Genomic DNA, 18,658 nt, shown 5'->3' on the forward strand with positions numbered 1-18,658 from the left:
AGGGTTGTTAGGATTGGCTGGAGCATGCTGCCTGGCCTGCGCCAAGTCCATTTCATGCTTTCTCTCTTTTTCCCTCACTTCACTTTGTTTTTGTTGCTTTTCCATAGCTCGTTGGTGGGCCGCATCTTTTGCTTCTTGTTCTCTTTTGTGGGCTGCCAGTTTGATTTTTTTCTTCTTTTTTTCAGCTCCACCTCTTTCTTTTTTTTTCCAGTTGTCGCTTGTGGTCTGCATCTTTGATTTGTTCTTGTTTCAGTGGGTTCTTGGTAGTCATGGTTCCTGCTTTTTTGTGTTGGGGCGCCCTCTGCTGGTTTACTGCCTGAACTGCTGCTTCTTTGTTGCCTTCTTTGGGTTGCATAGTAACAGAGTCTTTTTTAACTCCTTCTACCTAATCTTTCACATTTAAGTTAAAACAAAAGAAAACCCTTTGATATGCAAATATGTTCTGCTGGTGTAGCTGACTCACAGCTGGAGTCCTATTGTTTAACAAAAGACCCTTGTTAAACCTTAATGTGTGTGCCCTCAGGCAGTCTCTCTGCACAACCAGAAAGGAGCAAGGAAAAAAAAATTATCTGGCTGTAGTTTTAAAACCTTCTCTTCTGCTTACAACCAGCTAGCAAAGAGAAAAGAAGAGAAAAAAAAATCCTATTGGCTTTTTGGGTCCTATACTTTATCCCACCTCTGCCTACCATGTCATGGTATCTTTCCCCAATCTGAACCTTAGAGTCCAAAAGTTGGGGTACCAGCATGAATTCCCCTAAGCTTAATTACCAGCTTAGATCTGATAGCTGCCACCAATCAGGACTTGGAGTGCCTGATACACTCTGGTCCCCCCAAAACCTTGCCCGGGGGAGCCCCCAACACTCAGACCCCCTGGATCTTAACACAAGGAAAGTAAACTCTTTCCCTCACCAGTGCCTCTCCTAGGCTTTCCCTCCTGGGGTTACCCTGGAAGATCACTGGGATTCAAACTCCTTGAATCACAACACAGACAAATCAGGTTTGTTCCCCCACCCTTCTCTTTCCCTCCAGGTGTTCCCTCCCTGGGCTCCTGGAGAGAGAGACAGATTCAAGCTCCGTGAATCTAAAACTCAGAGGAAATTCACCTTTCCTCCCCCACTCCTCCTCCTCCTTTCTCCCCACCAATTCCCTGGTGAGTACAGACTCAGTTCCTTTGAGCCTCAACAAGAGGAAAAAATCAGACCGGTCTTAAAAGCAAAACTTTTAATAAAAAGAAAGAAAAAAAGTAAAAGTTGTCTCTGTAATTTAGATGGTAAAAGTTACAGGATCTTTCAGCTTATAGACACTAGAAAGAAAAACCTCCTCCAGCAGAAATACAATTTAACATACTTCCAGCCAAATGCACATTAGAACTCTACCAGCCAGATACACATTTGCAAATAAAGAAAACCAACTGAAAAGACTAAACCGCCTTTCTACTTGCACTTACTACTTGAATAGAAAATTAGAGCCTGTAGTACTCTCACTCTCAGATCCCAGAGAGAACACACACACAAGCTTCCCTCCACCCAAAGTTGAAAGTATCTTGTCTCCTGATTGGTCCTCTGCTCAGGTGTTGTTTGTTAACCCTTTACAGGTGAAAGAGACATTAACCCTTAGCTATCTGTTTATGACAGCAGGCATATGCTATATAGCATGGAGTGTAACTCTATAGTCTTGAGGAGGGGGGCAGACTCTTTTGTTTCTGAATCAGGACTCTTAGTAACATGCTTTTACTATAGATTTGGATAGCTAATTGTGCATACACAGAGTTGTGGTGTCTTTTTCCTCTGGTAGATTGGATGGATACTGAGGATGGGCTGAGTGAGGAAACAGATCAGCTAATCTGTGAGTTTTAAAGATTCTAAATTGCTTATTATACCCCTGAACTCAGTCAAAATTATGTTCCCATGAAGTGCTTGAAAGGTAGGCTAATGCAGTTTCTCTCTTGTGTCTGTTGAATAAAGCATAGGGTTTTTTTTTTAAGTAGGTGTTGGCTGATCACTGAGAGAACTCTATATTGCAATTTATTATCTCAATTTTCTGTGCTCTATAAAATGTCCTATCATTAAGAGGATTTTCTCTTGTATTTTATAAAATGACTTTTCTTCCTAGTGGGATGTGTCAGTTGAACTTTAGGTAATTAACTTCCACACATCATCATCAGAGACCCAGGCAGGAACTCATGGCAAACAGCTGTAAGTCTCATATAATTCTAATTACAATTTATTGATGGACAAAATACTGTGACCTAAATATTAAGTGAAGAAAATATGCAGGAATAAAAGGTAGTCTGCCTCAGGAGAAACACTGATATAGGATCAGGCTTTCGAAGAAGGCTGTGCAAAGCTTTTAAAGTGCTCTGTTTCTTCAATTCCTCCACAAACTGCAGGGGGAAGCTCTATATGGGTATGTCTACACTACGGGATTATTCCAATTTTACATAAACCGGTTTTATAAAACAGATTGTATAAAGTTGAATGCACGCGGCCACACTAAGCACATTAATTCGGCGGTGTGCGTCCATGGTCCAAGGCTAGTGTCGATTTCCGGAGCATTGCACTGTGGGTAGCTATTCTGTAGCTATCCCATAGTTCCCTCAGTCTCCCTTGCCCCTTGGAATTCTGGGTTGAGATCCCAGTGCCTGATGGGGCAAAAATCATTGTCGCGGGTGGTTCTGGGTAAATGTCATCTCTCATTCCTTCCTCCGGGAAAACAACGGCAGACAATCATTTTGCGCCCTTTTTCCCTGGATTGCCCTGGCAGATGCCATAGCACGGCAACCATGGAGCCCTTTCAGCTTTTTTTTTTTACTGTCACCGTATGTGTACTGGATGCTGCTAACAGAGGCATTACTGTAGCGCTACACAGCAGCATTCGTTTGCTTTTGCATGATAGCAGAGACGGTTATCAGTCGGTCTGTACCATCTGCTGCCATTGTAAATTGGCAGTAAGATGACGGTTATCTGTCGTTCTGTACTGTCTGCTGCTATCATGGGTGCCCCTGGCTGAGGTCGGCCGGGGGCGCAAAGGCAAAACTGGGAATGACTTCCTGAGTCAATCTCTCCTTTATGGTTTCTAAAAATAGAGTCAGTCCTGCCTAGAATATGGGGCAAGTGAGCTAGAGAACCAGTGTATCAGAGAGCACAGCTGCTCCGTGTCAGATCCCGCAGAAATGATGAGCTACATGCCATTCACGGAGGGTGCCCCTGCAACAACCCCACCTGTTGCTTCCCTCCTCCCCCAACCTTCCTGGGCTACCATGGCAGTGTCCCCCACATTTGTGTCATGAAGTAATAAAGAATGCAGGAATAAGAAACAGTGACTTGTTAGTGAGATAAAATGAGGGGGAGGCAGCCTCCTGGTGCTATGACGGTCCAGGCAGGACATTAAGCGGTGTGGAGGAGAGGAGCCCAGCATCCCGCTGCTATGATAGTCCAGGCAGTACAGAATCTTTTCTTTACACAGGAAAGGGAGGGGGCTGATGGAGCTCAGCCCCCAGTTGCTATGATGAGGACGGTTACCAGTCGTTCTGTACCATCTACTGGGAATGACCAGGAATCATTCCTATTTTTACCCAGGCGCCCCCGGCTGACCTCACCTGAGGCAAGCCAGGAGCACTCACGGGCTGATGGTGACGACGGATATCAGTCATATTGTACTGTCTGCCACCAGGGAGGGGAGAGGAGCGGATACTGATCTTCACTGCTGCAGCATCGCGTCTACCACCAGCATTAAGTAGACATAGGGTGACATTGAAAAAAGTCAAGAAACGATTTCTTTCCCTTTTCTTTCATGTGGTGGGGGGAGGGAGTAAATTGACGAGCTATACCCTGAACCACGCTGGACAATGTGTTTGAACCTACAGGCACTGGGAACTCAGCCAAGAATGCAACTAGTTTTTGGAGACTGCTGTGGACTGTGGGATAGCTGGAGTCCTCAGTACCCCCTCCTTCCCTCCATGAGCATCCATTTGATTCTTTGGCTTTCTGTTACACTTGTCAAGCAGCACTGTATAACCTGGAGATTTTTTTCAAACGCTTTGGCATTTCGTCTTCTGTAACGGAGCTCTGATAGAACAGATTTGTCTCCCCATACAGCGATCAGATCCAGTATCTCCTGTACAGTCCATGCTGGAGCTCTTTTTGGATTTGGGACTGCATCGCCACCCATGCTGATCAGAGCTCCACGCTGGGCAAACAGGAAATGTAATTCAAAAGTTCGCGGGGCTTTTCCTGTTTACCTGGCCACTGCATCCGAGTTCAGATTGCTGTCCAGAGCGGTCACAGTGGTGCACTGTGGGATACGACCCGGAGGCCAATACCATCGATTTGCGGCCACACTAACCCTAATCCGATATGGTAATACTGATTTTAGCGCTACTCCTCTCGTCGGGGAGGAGTACAGAAACCGATTTAAAGAGCCCTTTATATCGATATAAAGGGCCTCGTAGTGTGGACGGGTGCACAGTTAAATCGGTTTAGAGCTGCTAAAATCGGTTTAAACGCGTAGTGTAGACCAGGCCTACATCATCCAGAAATACTGGATGAGAGCATCAGATGGGGTAAATCTGCTGCAATCTACACCAAACTAAACCATACAAGAATCTGGCTTATTATTTAAAAGTTGTGGTGCAGACTCTAGCCCTGTTACAACTCCACTCTACCACCTAGTTGGCATGAAGTAGTTGTGATCTAGTTACTAACTGCTAACAGAGAAGTGCCCTGGAACAGAGGGAACTCCCTGTTGATGCATCTAGGCTGCTGGTATGCACTAGCCTGCTGCTAAGTGCCCCTGCCCTTCCCTTTGTGATATAGGGGCTTGATGGCACTTTGTTTTGCCAATCCTCCACTGATGTAGAGGTAGTTATATTATGCTACTGGCATAGTATCCTCAGAGATGGTCAGTAGTAGTTCTATGTGGTGCTGAGGCCAGGCCTCAGAATCAGGGAGGCAGAACCAGCACAAGCTCTCTGACTTTTTCCCCGCTCAATCTCCTGGGCCAAGTACAGCTGGGCACAGGAAAGAATCTGCCCCTACATTATATTTTAACAACAAACTATGAACCCTTCTCTGTAACTTGCCCCTTTCATTTTTAAGTGGCCTCTCAGACCAGGAGTTTGAAGCAAGAAGTCCCAGAGGAGAAGCCCTGTGCCTGAGGGCCCAAAGACTAAACTGCCCTTGAATTGACAGACTGTTTCCCCCACACACACACTACCTGTGCACACAAATTTTCCAATTTAACAAGAAGTGTTTTTCCTGTTGGCAGTAGAAACTCCTACGTGAGGCACCAAAGCTATCTTGTATGTCTCCATCATCCTCCATCAGGAGACAGTATGCCAGAAGGACGAACTTGCATCTGATGCTTGGAAATAGCTTAACTGTCTTAAACTTTTGGGGCAGGGGCGGAGGGGGGAAATCTCTCTGACTGATTGTAAGCCTGCCAGATTTCCACAGAAAGGCAAAACTTGGAGAGAGGTTTATATAATGATCATTTTGATTTCTTAGGACTTGTCTATATCGCATGTTACTACATGGAAAACCAGGTTGTGAATGCACAGCACACCAGCTTGTGGCACAGTAACATCCTTGCTGCTACAGCGCAGTGAAAGTCTGCACCTCTTCTACCGAAATAAATCCCCCTCACACTCTAAAAAGCCAGTCTTGCCAATGCCTTTAGTGGAGCTAAGATTTCACCCAGGGAGGTCAATAAAAAAATACACTAAGGGGACAAAATGAACCACACAGATTACATGTGGTGGTAGGGTTGTGTGGAAGTTGCTGAAACTTGTAATACATGTTTTTATGAAATACTGACCATATCACCTGCCTTCTGCTCTCTTATGTGTGTCTGCCAGTGCTTGTTCTAAACTTCTAAATCGGCTGAAGTTTCAGTTTATTGCTGCTGTTGCTTTATTGTTTCTGACTCTTATGTCTACTTTACTTGTATTCACCACAAACAGTAGGGGAGGCATTGCCTTTAGAGCTTTCAGAAAGGCATTAGCAGAACTTTCAACAGTTTTTGCTAAGCTAACAGACAGAGTACAGGAAAGTCTAATGTTTAATATGTGTAACTTGCTAATCAGAAGCTAGCAATGGGAAAAACTTCCAGAGCTGGGCAGAGGAAGGTATTTCGTTTCACAGAGTTTCACTTTTTTGAATGTTTGGTTTCATTCCAATTCAGAAGGAAAACCAAAAACTTCAAAATGGTCCACAAAAAGGAGTGCAGCCTGGTGGGTTATCCTGGAGCTGCAAACCCAGGAAGCCTAGACTCCCCACAACCCACCAGGTAGCTTCTGGGGGAACTTCATCAAAATAGAACCATTTCTGTCAAATGCTTCATTGTTGCCCAACTGAAAACCCTGTAAACATGTTTGTTAGAATTTTTCCAGCCAGCTGTACTCATAGGCCATTCAGTCAATCCCTGGCACTGCTAGATTCCTTCCTGCTTTATTTTCTAGTTCCTAGTACAGTCTAGTTTGAAACATCCTCACTACTGTGACTTCTATTATGCTATACAGCCTTTGTTGGAAGCTATTCCGCAATCAAATGTCTTTTTCTGTCAGGGAGCTTTTCTTGACATTCAACATTCCTTCCTTTTTAGGTTTTTCCTAGTTATATTTGCATATCTTTAGTTCCATGGTGTTTTACACACTTCAAATATAAGGATGGCCATTAGGTCACAACTTGGTCAATTATGTATAGTGTTTCCTCTTAACCCAAGAAGTCAGCCAATATTTGGGGCCTCGTGGGCTCCTTCCATTAAGGGGAGAAATGGATGATGTAGGAGAAAGAGAGAGCCTGGAACACTGAGCCTGGTGCAAGATCTGAGGCCTGAACCAGAAGCTGTGACCCCATGTTAAGCCATGTATTAAAGCAGATGGTTTACAAGTTCACTATATGATCTTGGCAAAAGTATTGGTAGCGTGGCTAAAACACAGGAACCCCTAAGAAGCAATAGTAACTGGGTATGTGTGAGAAGAAACTCCGGAAGATTAGCCCAGGGACATCCTGGCCTAACACCAGATAAGAGGGTCTGCTAGAAGTAATGAATAAAGATTTGTACCCAAGACACCTGGAGCATGATACAAAGGGAAGTAACAAGCAGATGTCATGAAACATGTAAGATGGTATGAGAGTTGTTTCTCTCAGTCTATAAATATTGGGGTGCCTTGTCTTAGGCCTTTGTGTGGCCCTGGGGACAGCAGTAATTCCCTCTGCTAACTGAGCCATTCCTTGCCCCTGGACACTCATGTTAGTGTACCTGAAACCATGGAGCCAGGGTGCTAGTACCATGTCTTGAGGGCAATAAACCTGGCTGAGTGTCTTTGTCACTGAACCATGCCAGTGGTCCTTCTTTCTGAATAATAGTTGGTTCAGCAGACCTGAATAATATCTCTGCAGGGCTAGGACAGCATCTGGAGAGAGCATAGACACACTTAACTGATAACAGATGATAGTCCAGTATTTCTTTGCTGCAATCCTGTTTAATTAGAATGTTGGTGCACAAAGTCTAGTTTCCCTGAATACAGCAAGAAAGTTTCTCATTCACAAGTCCAAGCCTGCCTTTTCAGCCAATGAAAAATCTTCTAGCTTTCTCTTCAGCCTGTACTACCAGTCTTCCTTTTGCTGCCTCTATGGACACATACATTTCTACCAATCAGTACTCGGCCACTGCATTTGCCTTCAATCCCTCAGGAAAAAAACCACAGATATGGCTCACCTTCTAATCCGTCTTTGCTATGCAGGTTTGTGACTTGGGTCATGGCTTCTATAGGTTTCAGCTCTTGCTAAACAAAGCAGCATTTAACTGCTTCCTAACTTAATCTGAGTGAAAGGACTCTATCCTGACTGTTGGCTTCAACAGATCGGTCTCTGACGATGGATCAAAAGCGTAGCTGCTGGGAGCCACCTAACTTCCAGCATAGCATTATTTAGCTTATTTTTTCCTCACATAATTCTGTGTGGCCCCTTAATCCTTTTTAATGTTCCCAGTAATGAGAATAAAACTGTAGTGCTTCGGTACCTCCTAGTCAGTGCATAGTTTATTATGACAAAATACTGTCTAAATAGGCATGGATGCATCAGTGTGACAGATACAGGCGTGTTGACCATTTTAGGGCTTTAGCCAATGCTCATTTAAGTCAGTGGAAATACGTCAGATAGGGCCTGATCCAATGCTTTCTGTAGAACCCATTGTTTTAAGAACAGCTAGTAATGGCCAACACTTTTGGTTGGCTAACTCAGGCAATACAGATTAGACTGCTAGCAATAGCCAACCAATTTTGCCATCCTTTGGGGGGATGGGGGGATGGGGGCTCTTCTGGCAGGTAGCTAGTAGTTCCAGTAGCAGCTTTCTCTGAGCTCAGCTATGCAGGAGATGTGCTATGGTATGTTGTACCACATAAAAGACTGCCACTAGAACTCACTAAAATGGATCTCTTAACATGGAAAACTGTCTACTACAGTATTCTCTCTTGCTTGAAAAATCACATCATTCGGAGTCTTTCAGCATACGCAGACTCCAGGTTTCAATCTTAATGAGTGACTGTATTTTGGGAACAAGCAGTCACTTGAATTAAGATTCATATTCCAAATGAAAGCTGGAGACAGAGCTGTGAAACAAAGCTGAACAGTGCTGACATTTGTACTGTGAGCTAAATGTGTTTATAAGAAAAGCAGAGCTGCTAGCACTTTACTATGTGTTTAAATAATATTGTAAATCATTAACAGGGAGACATTTAATAGAAAATGATACTTTCATTAGGCTCTTTTAAAGTGTTCTGTAAAACTAAACAGAAAACATATGCCTGGGTAATACAGAAATCTGTAACTAGCTAAAAAAATCATAGAAAGTATTTTATTTTCTAATTATGATGGGACTTGTCTTCTGAAGTATTCCATGAAGAAATAAACAATTTTATACTTATATAGTGCTATGCAACTTCAAAATGCATACCAACATTGACGAATCATCAGCCAAAACAATGGGGTCCTAACTTTAATTGAAAGTCTTTGTGCTGTACTACAATCTACAGGGGTTTGGGGACTGGGAAGGGAAAGATATGCAGTCACCACTTAAAAAACTCTGGGGACCAGATTCCATCAGTGAAAACAATGAGGTTGCATTAGTGTACCTAAAGGAAGAATACGGGTCTGAAAATAGAGCTTGCTTAACTTGTATTACGATACCTCAGTTTGAAAAGTGGGGACTCCACTTAATTGGGGGCAGCAGAATACTGTCTATTGGTTGCTGAGTGAAAGGGACAAAACTGAAAAATAGCTCTAATTGTCAAGTAAAATGGCCAAGTCATGAAATATAGGCCTCCTTATGCACATGCATTATGATAGCCTTCATTGCATGAACACGTATTGTCCTTTTCTACCTGCTTTGTGCCGTCCACTGCCTCATTCAGTGCTCAGGCTAGCTGGTGCTCATGGAATAGAACATTGTTCAATATTTCTTCATCCTTCAGTGTGTGGTCCTGTTCATTATTTATCACACACCTTCAAACTTTGTATTGAACACAGAACTATTTATTTCCTCTTGGGATTTTTTATGGTGGACTCACCACAGGGTCTTTGTGATTTCATGATCACTCACTAATCTCTCTTCACGGCACCCCTTTAAGGTAAAATGTTATCTTCATTTCCCAGATGAGAAACTGAGGCATAGAGAATATGGCCAAAAATTGAGCACCCAGTGTTAATGGATACAACAATTAAAGATATTAAGACTTTTTAAGGGTGCTCAGCATTATGTAATAGTTCATATGTTCAGAGGTCAATGGGATCTGTGCACAGTAGCAGCTGGAAGTGCAAATCAGACTCCAGCTTCCTCAGACTGCGCACACAATTAGTAAGTGTGGCTCACTTGACTTGCCTAACATCATGCAGGGACTCTGTAGCAGAGGCAGGCATATAATCCAGTTCTTCAGAGAATCCTTTAGCTGCCTTAACCATGAAACTATCATCTCCCTAATTCATTGGCCACACGCCTTTCAACTTTGTCAACAAATGAGGCTGCGCTCCTCCAAGCAAGTCTACTTCACAGAACACAGTTTGTCCTGTGCACTGACTAAGCAGGGATCCTGTGGGGAAAAAATTGGATATGGTCATAAAATTAAAGATTATCATAAAGCATAAACTCAAGGAGGCTGAATTAAGGTTGCGCAGACAGGAAATGCCAGAACTAACTAACTTCTTGAGTGCTTGTCTCTGCAACCTGAACATTCCTTTAAAAGAGATGGCTTTGGCTTTTCTATGGCTGCTTTAAAAAAAAATAACTAGGAAAACAAATTCTCTTATGTGGAACCACAATAACCCTTGTCTTTGTCATCTCAAAGTCTGGGAGTTAGGTCCACAAAACAGCTCAAGAGCTGGAGGACTTAAGGAATAACAGGCAGCAGTAGAAGGCAGTTGAATTCTATTCACTAGAGAAGAAGATGCACACTATGCTAGGGGTTTTGCAGCTATTTGTTAGACAAGACTATGGAGGAATGTAAATACTCAGGAATCCTGCAGTAAATTCCAAGTTCCGAAAGGGAGCGTATCCAATTAGTTTGGTACCCTTAGGCAACCTTAATCATAAGCATCACAACCAGCTCTGTCTCCTCTGATTTTTCTGATAAATGTATGGATAGTATGGTCATAGCCTTCCAACTCATTTAGTTAAAATAAGGCCCCAGTAATTTAGAGTTTTGTGCTGGGGCCCAAGTCCCATTTAAAAAAAAAAGTTTGAGTCCTATTTCACTCAGGTACTCTTTAGATCATATTATGGATTTAGTTTACTCTCAGTGTAACTTGTTTTGGCACTAAATCCTCAGTTCTCCTAAAGAAAGGAAGATAGAAAATTATTTCTTTGCACTTCTCCACTAGTTCCCTTTCTCTATCACATCCAGTATAACTATTTGTCTTCACTTCCAAGGCCACTGAGGTCTTGTCCCCATCCTACCTATCATCTCATTCACTATCACGATGTTGACTCCAACCTCCCATGATTCCAGCTTCAATCACCCATTTGTTAAATTTTCAGTCAATCACCTTTATGCTTTCTCCTGTGCTGTCCCTTGAGTGCAAACCCCCCTGTCCCCACACACACAGACACCACCCCATGCAAAGCTTCATTTTCATAGATAGTGGGTGAAATTCCCCCTGGGGGGGAGGGGCTAGCTCCTTGCCACACCTTTTCTGCCCACATGCCTACCCACACTCCACCTCTCAGGCCCCGCCCCCTCTCCCATCTGCCATTGACTCGCTGCTCACCTCTTTACCCCCCTGCAAGTTCCCCCCTCTTCTCACCTCCACACCCCCCTCACCTGCCATGCTGCTGTCTCACCTCTCGCATCCTCAGCCTGCCGCTGCACCCTTCTCCTCAAGACCCTCCCACCCTTTTCACCTTAAAGCAGTAATAACATTCCCCTATGGGAACTGAACAGCTATATATATCAATTGCCAGATGGATTCTTCTCTGCACGGCATGGAATTTGGTGTTCACTGTACAGAGAGACATGTGGCTTTTCAGGCTACCTGTGCCAAACTGAAGCCTAATCTCTCCTTTTTCAAAAGTGTTTGTCATTGACACCCTGCATGAAGCAGTGGTTTAATAACCTTTCTTACACAAAATTCCCTTCCAGACTTGTTTACTTAAACTGGGGTTGAATAAAACCACTAGATCAAGAAATAAATTCACGGGCTATGTAAGCTCCTCTTTCAGTGAGGCTAGTCAAAAATACTTTTACTGGGTTCAGAGAATAACTCACATAGCATGGGAATTACTGATTGGTTGTTTGGAAATTGTTTATAACCCAAATACCACATATTCCTACCATATAAAAGCCAGCTCAATGTGGCCGAAGGGTTCTTATGCATTGGGAAATACCTGTTAAATGATTTCATTACCTCTTTAATAGCCCCTTTAACAGTTTCAGTGATCTGCTACTAGGGCTCTGAAAGGCTTTTTCACTTGTGTAAAGGTTCTCAGGGATCCCCTCTGCTCGCTTCTTCTCACACACATCCTGGCTCCATGGGAAGAGGGGGTGAGGAGGAGAGATGTGGCCAGCTGCAGGGACCTCTGAAGGGAGGGGGTAGAGTGGAGGAGAGGAGGAAGACTCACCAGGCAGCAGCAGATGGTGAGAGCCTCAGGGAGGGGAAGAGGCGGGTGTGGGGGCACCACAGCATAGGTGTCAGGCAGCAGGGGTGGCTGTGCTAGAGGAGGTACAGCCTAGGGTTGCCAACTTTGACTGAAACTATTCTGGGAGATTTTTTTCCCCAACATGACTTAATGTCACTTTCTTAAAATATCCTATTAAAATCTCCTAGATTGCTTTCAGTAGTCACCGGGAGATCAATGCCAGTTCTGGGAGACTCCAAGCCAATCCTGGAGGGTTGGTAACCCTAGCACAGCCTCCCCTTGCCTGTTATACCCACTGCCCATGATTTTCATGTTGGTTTCAGTTTTGCAGTCAAAACAGTCAGCTAGCTGCTGTGGAAATTTAAATAAGCTCCCTGTGTTTGTATCTCTTCCTCTGCTGTGTCCAGATATAACATTTAGCAACAAAAGATTTATGCTAGGGTTGCCAATTTTGGTTGGCCATATTTCTGGAGGTCTTTAATTTGAAGATTAATCTTTAATTCCTGGAGACTCCAGGACAATCTTGGAGGGTTCGCAACCCTAATTTACGCACATCCAGTGCGCTCATTGCCTGAACAACAAGAAGAAGAAAAATTAAGCAAAATACAATTTAAAAAAAAAAAGTCACGAGGTGACAGTCTGCTGCTGGGACTGCATGCACTACTTAGTTAGAGAGGGGAAATTGGTAATTAAAAACAGAATGAAGGAATAGGGTACTGCAAACAAAGCAGTGAGGGGAAAGCAAGCAGTCGTCTTGCTTGAACTTGTGCAAGTAGGCAAGCAAACCGCTTATCTTGCACCAAAGGCCTACAGCCAGCAGAGGGAGCCCAAGTACAGCCAAAGAAAGATGCAGTGTTGGTGCACAGCCAGAAGGGGCAGATGGAGTGCAGATGGTGCACAGTTTAAAAAAAAATCCCTGTGGCAGAAAATGGGTCCTGGAGGGCATGAAGTCCAACAGGAGAGCTGAGAAATGGCAACTTCTGTGGGGAATGTTGGTGAATTTGATGACAGCGTCAAGACATGGGGGGTGTACCTTAAATGTTTGAGCAACTTGTAACCTTCAATACCATTCCAGATGGACAATGAGTTTCAACCTTGCTGACAGTCACAGGTCTGAAGGTACACAGATTGTGTATAGCCTATTGTCTGCAGCTGTGCCCAGAACTGCCATGTATGCTGCTATTACTCAGCAATACAGGAACATTTTTCTCATATCCCATAGGCTCAATATCACTCTGTCATCTATCAGCAACATCAAGGAAGTGGAGTCAGTAACACAGTTCATCTGCTGCTCTAGGAAGCTGTCTGAGCATTGTCAATTTGGACGAACACAGAGTGATGCCCTGTGTGACCAATTTGTCTCTGGATAGAAAATGACCAGATCTGGAAGAAGTTACCTGATGGTATCAGTGCTTATAATAAAGAAGGTTGTGTGTTGAGGTAGCAGTTGCAATGGAGACCACAGAGGAGAAGTCTCTGGAATCTAGTGTAAATTGAGAAGTTCACCTCCTGTATCGGTGAGACAGAGGACCATGGGGCCGTAAGGAATCGCCATGTTGTTGTTGTTGTTTGTTGTGCACAAACTACACACTCTGAAAAGGATTGCTGGGCAAGCCAGGTTACTTTAAGAAAGTGCCAGAAGAAAGGACCTATCACTGTGACCTATTGCACAGTTCAATGACCAGTAACACAGAGAGGATGGAAGTTCAGAATTGAGAATGTGGCAAAAGACAAGTTCTAATTATACTGATTGACCTAGCAGTATACTTATTAGAAGCTGGAGTCAGAAAACCCATCGTGATTACACCCTTGATCAAAGGATTTCCTACAAGAATGGAGCTTGATACTAGAGTGGCTGTTTCATGGATTTTATTCATCTATCTATCACCAGACTCTGTCACACATTTCTCTGGAAGAAACCTCTATGGGTTTTGAAGACTTAGACTGGAGAAAAGTTAGTCCAAAAAGTGATACTCAATGTGAAAGTTCTACATGGAGAAACAGGGGTGGGTTGGTTGGTTGGTTGTTTAACCCTTTTATGTGATGTGAAGGAAAGTGTCCACCATTATCTGGCAGATCGTGACTTGAGAAAGCCAAGATACATTGGACTGAGATCAAGGCACTCACAAAACCACCTTGAAATATTCCAGAAATACTGAACAGACATTCCAAGGTTTTTGAAAAGAGAGTTTGAGAAGACGAGCAACATAACAGTGAAGCATACCGTTAAGTCTGACAGCTAGTCAAAATATTGCAAACTCAGAGTTGTGAATCATGCTGTAAAGCCTCTGGTAGATGCTATTTTGGACCATTTAGTGAACATTTGAGTCTTGACATTGGTTTCACATATTGGGTTATACCCATTGTACAAGTGATTTGAGAAGGATGGGTTCATCTGAGCTACTGGAGATTTCAAAGTGACATTGAATCCACTTTTTATGTGCAGACAAGTATCCATTACCTCATACTGAAGACTTGTTTGCTATTCTGAATGGGGGACGGTGTTTCAGCCAACTGGATTGTCTCAATGCATACCTACAAATGGTGATTGAGATTTGTGAGATGCCAGATCAATCAATATGTAAAAAGATTATTTTCGTTACAATAAGTTACCTTTTGGTATCTCATCACCACCTGCCATGTTCCAGAAAGCCATGGATGAGATCATGAAGGGACTGAACATTGAATAATGCATTTGGATGACATCTTTGTTAAAGGAAAGGATCAAGAAGATAATTTAATTTTGGATGCTGCCTGTCCATGGTCTTCCAAACATTGCAAATGTATGTCAAGACAAATGTGAGGGTTCTCAAATCTTGATATGAATACCTTGTACATGTAATTGATACCAGGAGCTTAAGGAAAACTCCAAAGAAAGAGAAGGTAGTTCTTCAAAGACCTCTCCCAGAGAATGTGTCACAATTATGTTCATTCCTAGGGCTGCTTAATTACTATGGTAAATTGCTGACAGATTAGGCAGAATTCTTGGCACCTTTATGTGAACTGTTATAAGCAATGAAAAAATGGAAATGGACGAAAGTGTATATGTGTGCGCACTTAAGGAAGCAAAGAAACTGTTGATATCAGTTGATGTTTTGATGCATTTTTATGCTTTCCTACCATTGCAGTTGGCTTGTGATGCTTCAGCATATAGAGTGGGTGTAGTTCTTTCCCATGTTTTTCACATGGAGAAAGTAATTGTCTTCATGAATGCTCACAAATCCTGAGAGGAACTATATGCAAATAGAGCAAGAAGTTCTCAGCATTATCTTTGGGAATCAGAAGTTTCATACCTATCTGTATAATAGACATTTTACCTTGCTCATGGATTGTCACCCATTACTTTCCATTTTTGAACCAAAACATGGAATTCTGTCATTTAGCTGCTGCTCCAGTGCAACAATGGACTATACTATTCAATTCTGTAAAAGGACTCAGCATGACAAGGCTGATGGTTTGTCATGCCTTCCATGCCCCAGCTCTCATCAACCCAAAGTAGCTTTTGGGTGAAGTGTTCTATCTCAATTTGATGGATAGGTTGTCCATAGCTAGCACAGACATCCACACAGAAACTGCTTTCTCTTGTGACGGGAATGGTGCTACAAAGTACAATGTTGGATCATGAGAATCCCCTGTTTACACAATTCTTGTCACATCAGGTGAATTAGCTGTGAATCAAGGTTGCATGTTATGGGAAATGTGAGTGATCATTCAAAAAATCACTTCAATCTCAGGTTTTGGCAGCTCTCCACTAAGGTCATTTTGGTATTGAATGGATGAAAGCTATAGTCCGAAGTCCAGTCAGGTGGTCAGGGATCAACAAAGATACTGAGAGAATGTGAGGTGCTGTTCTACTTGTCAGTCAATTCAGCATGATCCTAGTTCAGATCATCTACACGCTTGGTCATAACCTCAAGCACCATGAGCGTGTATTCATATGTTTTTGGTCAGTTAATAGCCACTCAAAATGGCCAGTGTTCAGAATGACTTCTACTACAGTGACGGAGACCATTGGATATTTTCATACCTGGTTTAGTCAATTTTGCTTTACTGTTACAGTTTGAGTGACAATGGACCTCAATTCTGTTTTAAAGAATTGTGGAGATTTCTAGTTTCAAGTGGAACTCAGCATATACCTTCTGTTCCATAGCATCCTGCTACAAACAGACAAGCTGAATGATTTGTACAGACACTGAGGCATGCCTTAAAAACTAACAAGTCTATTTTGAGCCATCTGCAGAAAGTGGACAACTTTTTGTTTGTCCATAGGCACGCACCATGCGTTACTACCCAGAAATCACTTGCAACTCTTTCCCTGAAGCAATCTTTACATACCTGTTGGGACTTGCTACATCCTGATATTGCCTCATGTGTAGCCAAATCCCAAGCTATACAAATGGATTATGAGACTTGTCATTGTTCTTTTCAAGTAGGAGACTTAGTGTACATTTCATTGTGGAATGAAATGCATACCCAGAGAACTTGTAAAATACCACAAACTAAACAGATCCTATGCAAAACTAGTCGATGGTATTATTGGCACAACATATGAACCGGCTGAAGCCTTGATAAGCGCCAGAGTTTCGGGATGTTACCATAGGACTTTGTTTCTCCTGTCGAACTCTGTTACAAATCATAACTTTGATGACTTGTTAGGAGTATCTTTTGATTCCTTACCACAGACTGTTCCTGTTGTTGAAGACACTCCAAAGCCACTATCACTACATTATCCCAGGAGACTGTGAAAACCAGTTGTGCAGCTGAACTTAGAAATTCATTTAGTGAGTTGCTATTTCAGATCAGAATAATCCATTGCAACTTGAATCTGCAGTAGTCCACCTGCAAGTTTTAGGAGTGTGTGTGTTAAGGTAGGTCCTGTTCCTTTTTTAATGTTTGAGGTTCTCCTACCCCCATTGCAAAGCCTCACTTTCATGTGGGTTTTTGTTGTTCAAATAGAACAATAAAAGCTTTACCAGCAGCTAGTTGTGCTTAAATGAGCTCCTCTGTGTCTGCATCTCTTTCTCTGCTGGGGCCAGATATAACACACAGGTTAGTGACTTGCCCAAGGTCACATAGGAAATGTATGGCAGAAACAAGATTTGAATCCATATCCCTTGAAGCCTAGGGCAGTGCTTTAACTACAAAACCATCCTTCTCCAATACACAAAAAGAGGCAATTACAAGTCCATGAAGCCTCCAATCTAAAAGTATTGTGCTAATTGAACTTTGCGCAGAGATTTGGTTCTAAATAATCCATTCACCAATGTATCTAGGTGCTATGCTAACCCCCCCTGAACTTCACTATATTAGGCATTCCTTCAGAATTCAGATGCCTCTTGAGCTGCACTCCCCTGTACATATAGTATTTCTCATTTTTATTTCCATTTCACTCATTTAACATGACACTGTATTATGTATTGTAAGAAATATGCATCTAATCCTACATTATTAACTTGAATGAGAGTTTTGCCACTGTCCTCAATGGGTGGAGGATCAGGCTTTAAATATGAGCAAAATCGATCTTTTTTTTTTTTCCCAAAATATTATTTTCACTTTGGCCATAGACATGTATTCACTTTGCCTGCCTTCTCTTATCTCTGCTCTTAGCCCTGGAACCCACTTCCATAGCTCCTGCAGCCAAGCCTTCCTCCCTGACAAACCAGCAGCAATCTCAAAAGGAAACAGTGTGGTGTATAACAGTCTTTCTCTAATCTTATTATTGGAGGGTAGAGACAGGGTGAGGCCTTCCAACCCTGGGGAAGAGCTAAAAAATAACAGCTTCATCCCCATGGAAGACAAGCCATTCTGCTGCTCTCACTCCTTCTTGGAAGAATTGCTTCTGACTCTAATGGTTCAGTCTGTTCCTCCCTCCTTAAAAGGGGTGTAGATGGTGAGCCAATCTTAATGCTATGTATAGTAGCATTAGCTTTGGGGTGGGTATCTACAGTCTCTTGAGAGAAGCATTGGGTGATAAAATGTTATGTGAAATCTTAGGGGTGGGAACAAACATCTTTTCAAGGAAGGATGTAGCTGTAATGTTGAAAACTAGCTATCATCAATCTTAACAATAAATAGGTTATCACTGCTCCATAAAGAATTCTTCTGTCAGAATAGCTGACACCAAAAATACCCGAGCTGGAGTTTATTGTTGGTATTAATAACATTCCAAGGGCTTTACATTAAAGTAATGACTTCATAAACCATTTATAACAATGAAACTGTTGTAGAACGGTCATTTACTGTCATTTTCATAGCTAGATTCACATCACTTAATTTGAGCCATAGACCATTTTAAGTCCATTAAATTTATTGTCTGTAATCTTATTTAATTTATAAATTAGAGTTGAGTTATAGGTTAACAGAGTATCTTGGTGTACTCATGCAATATATATATCTACAATATAAAACTACTATTTTTTTTTAAAAAAAAAGCTCCTAAAATCAGACTCTTAAGAGCCATACAGTTCCACCTTGGAACATAATCTTACCACATCTTACGAACTAAGCAGCATTAAACCTGAGCAGTGCT

Source organism: Gopherus flavomarginatus, chromosome 2, assembly GCF_025201925.1.
Source record: "Gopherus flavomarginatus isolate rGopFla2 chromosome 2, rGopFla2.mat.asm, whole genome shotgun sequence".
Taxonomy (NCBI): domain Eukaryota; kingdom Metazoa; phylum Chordata; order Testudines; family Testudinidae; genus Gopherus; species Gopherus flavomarginatus.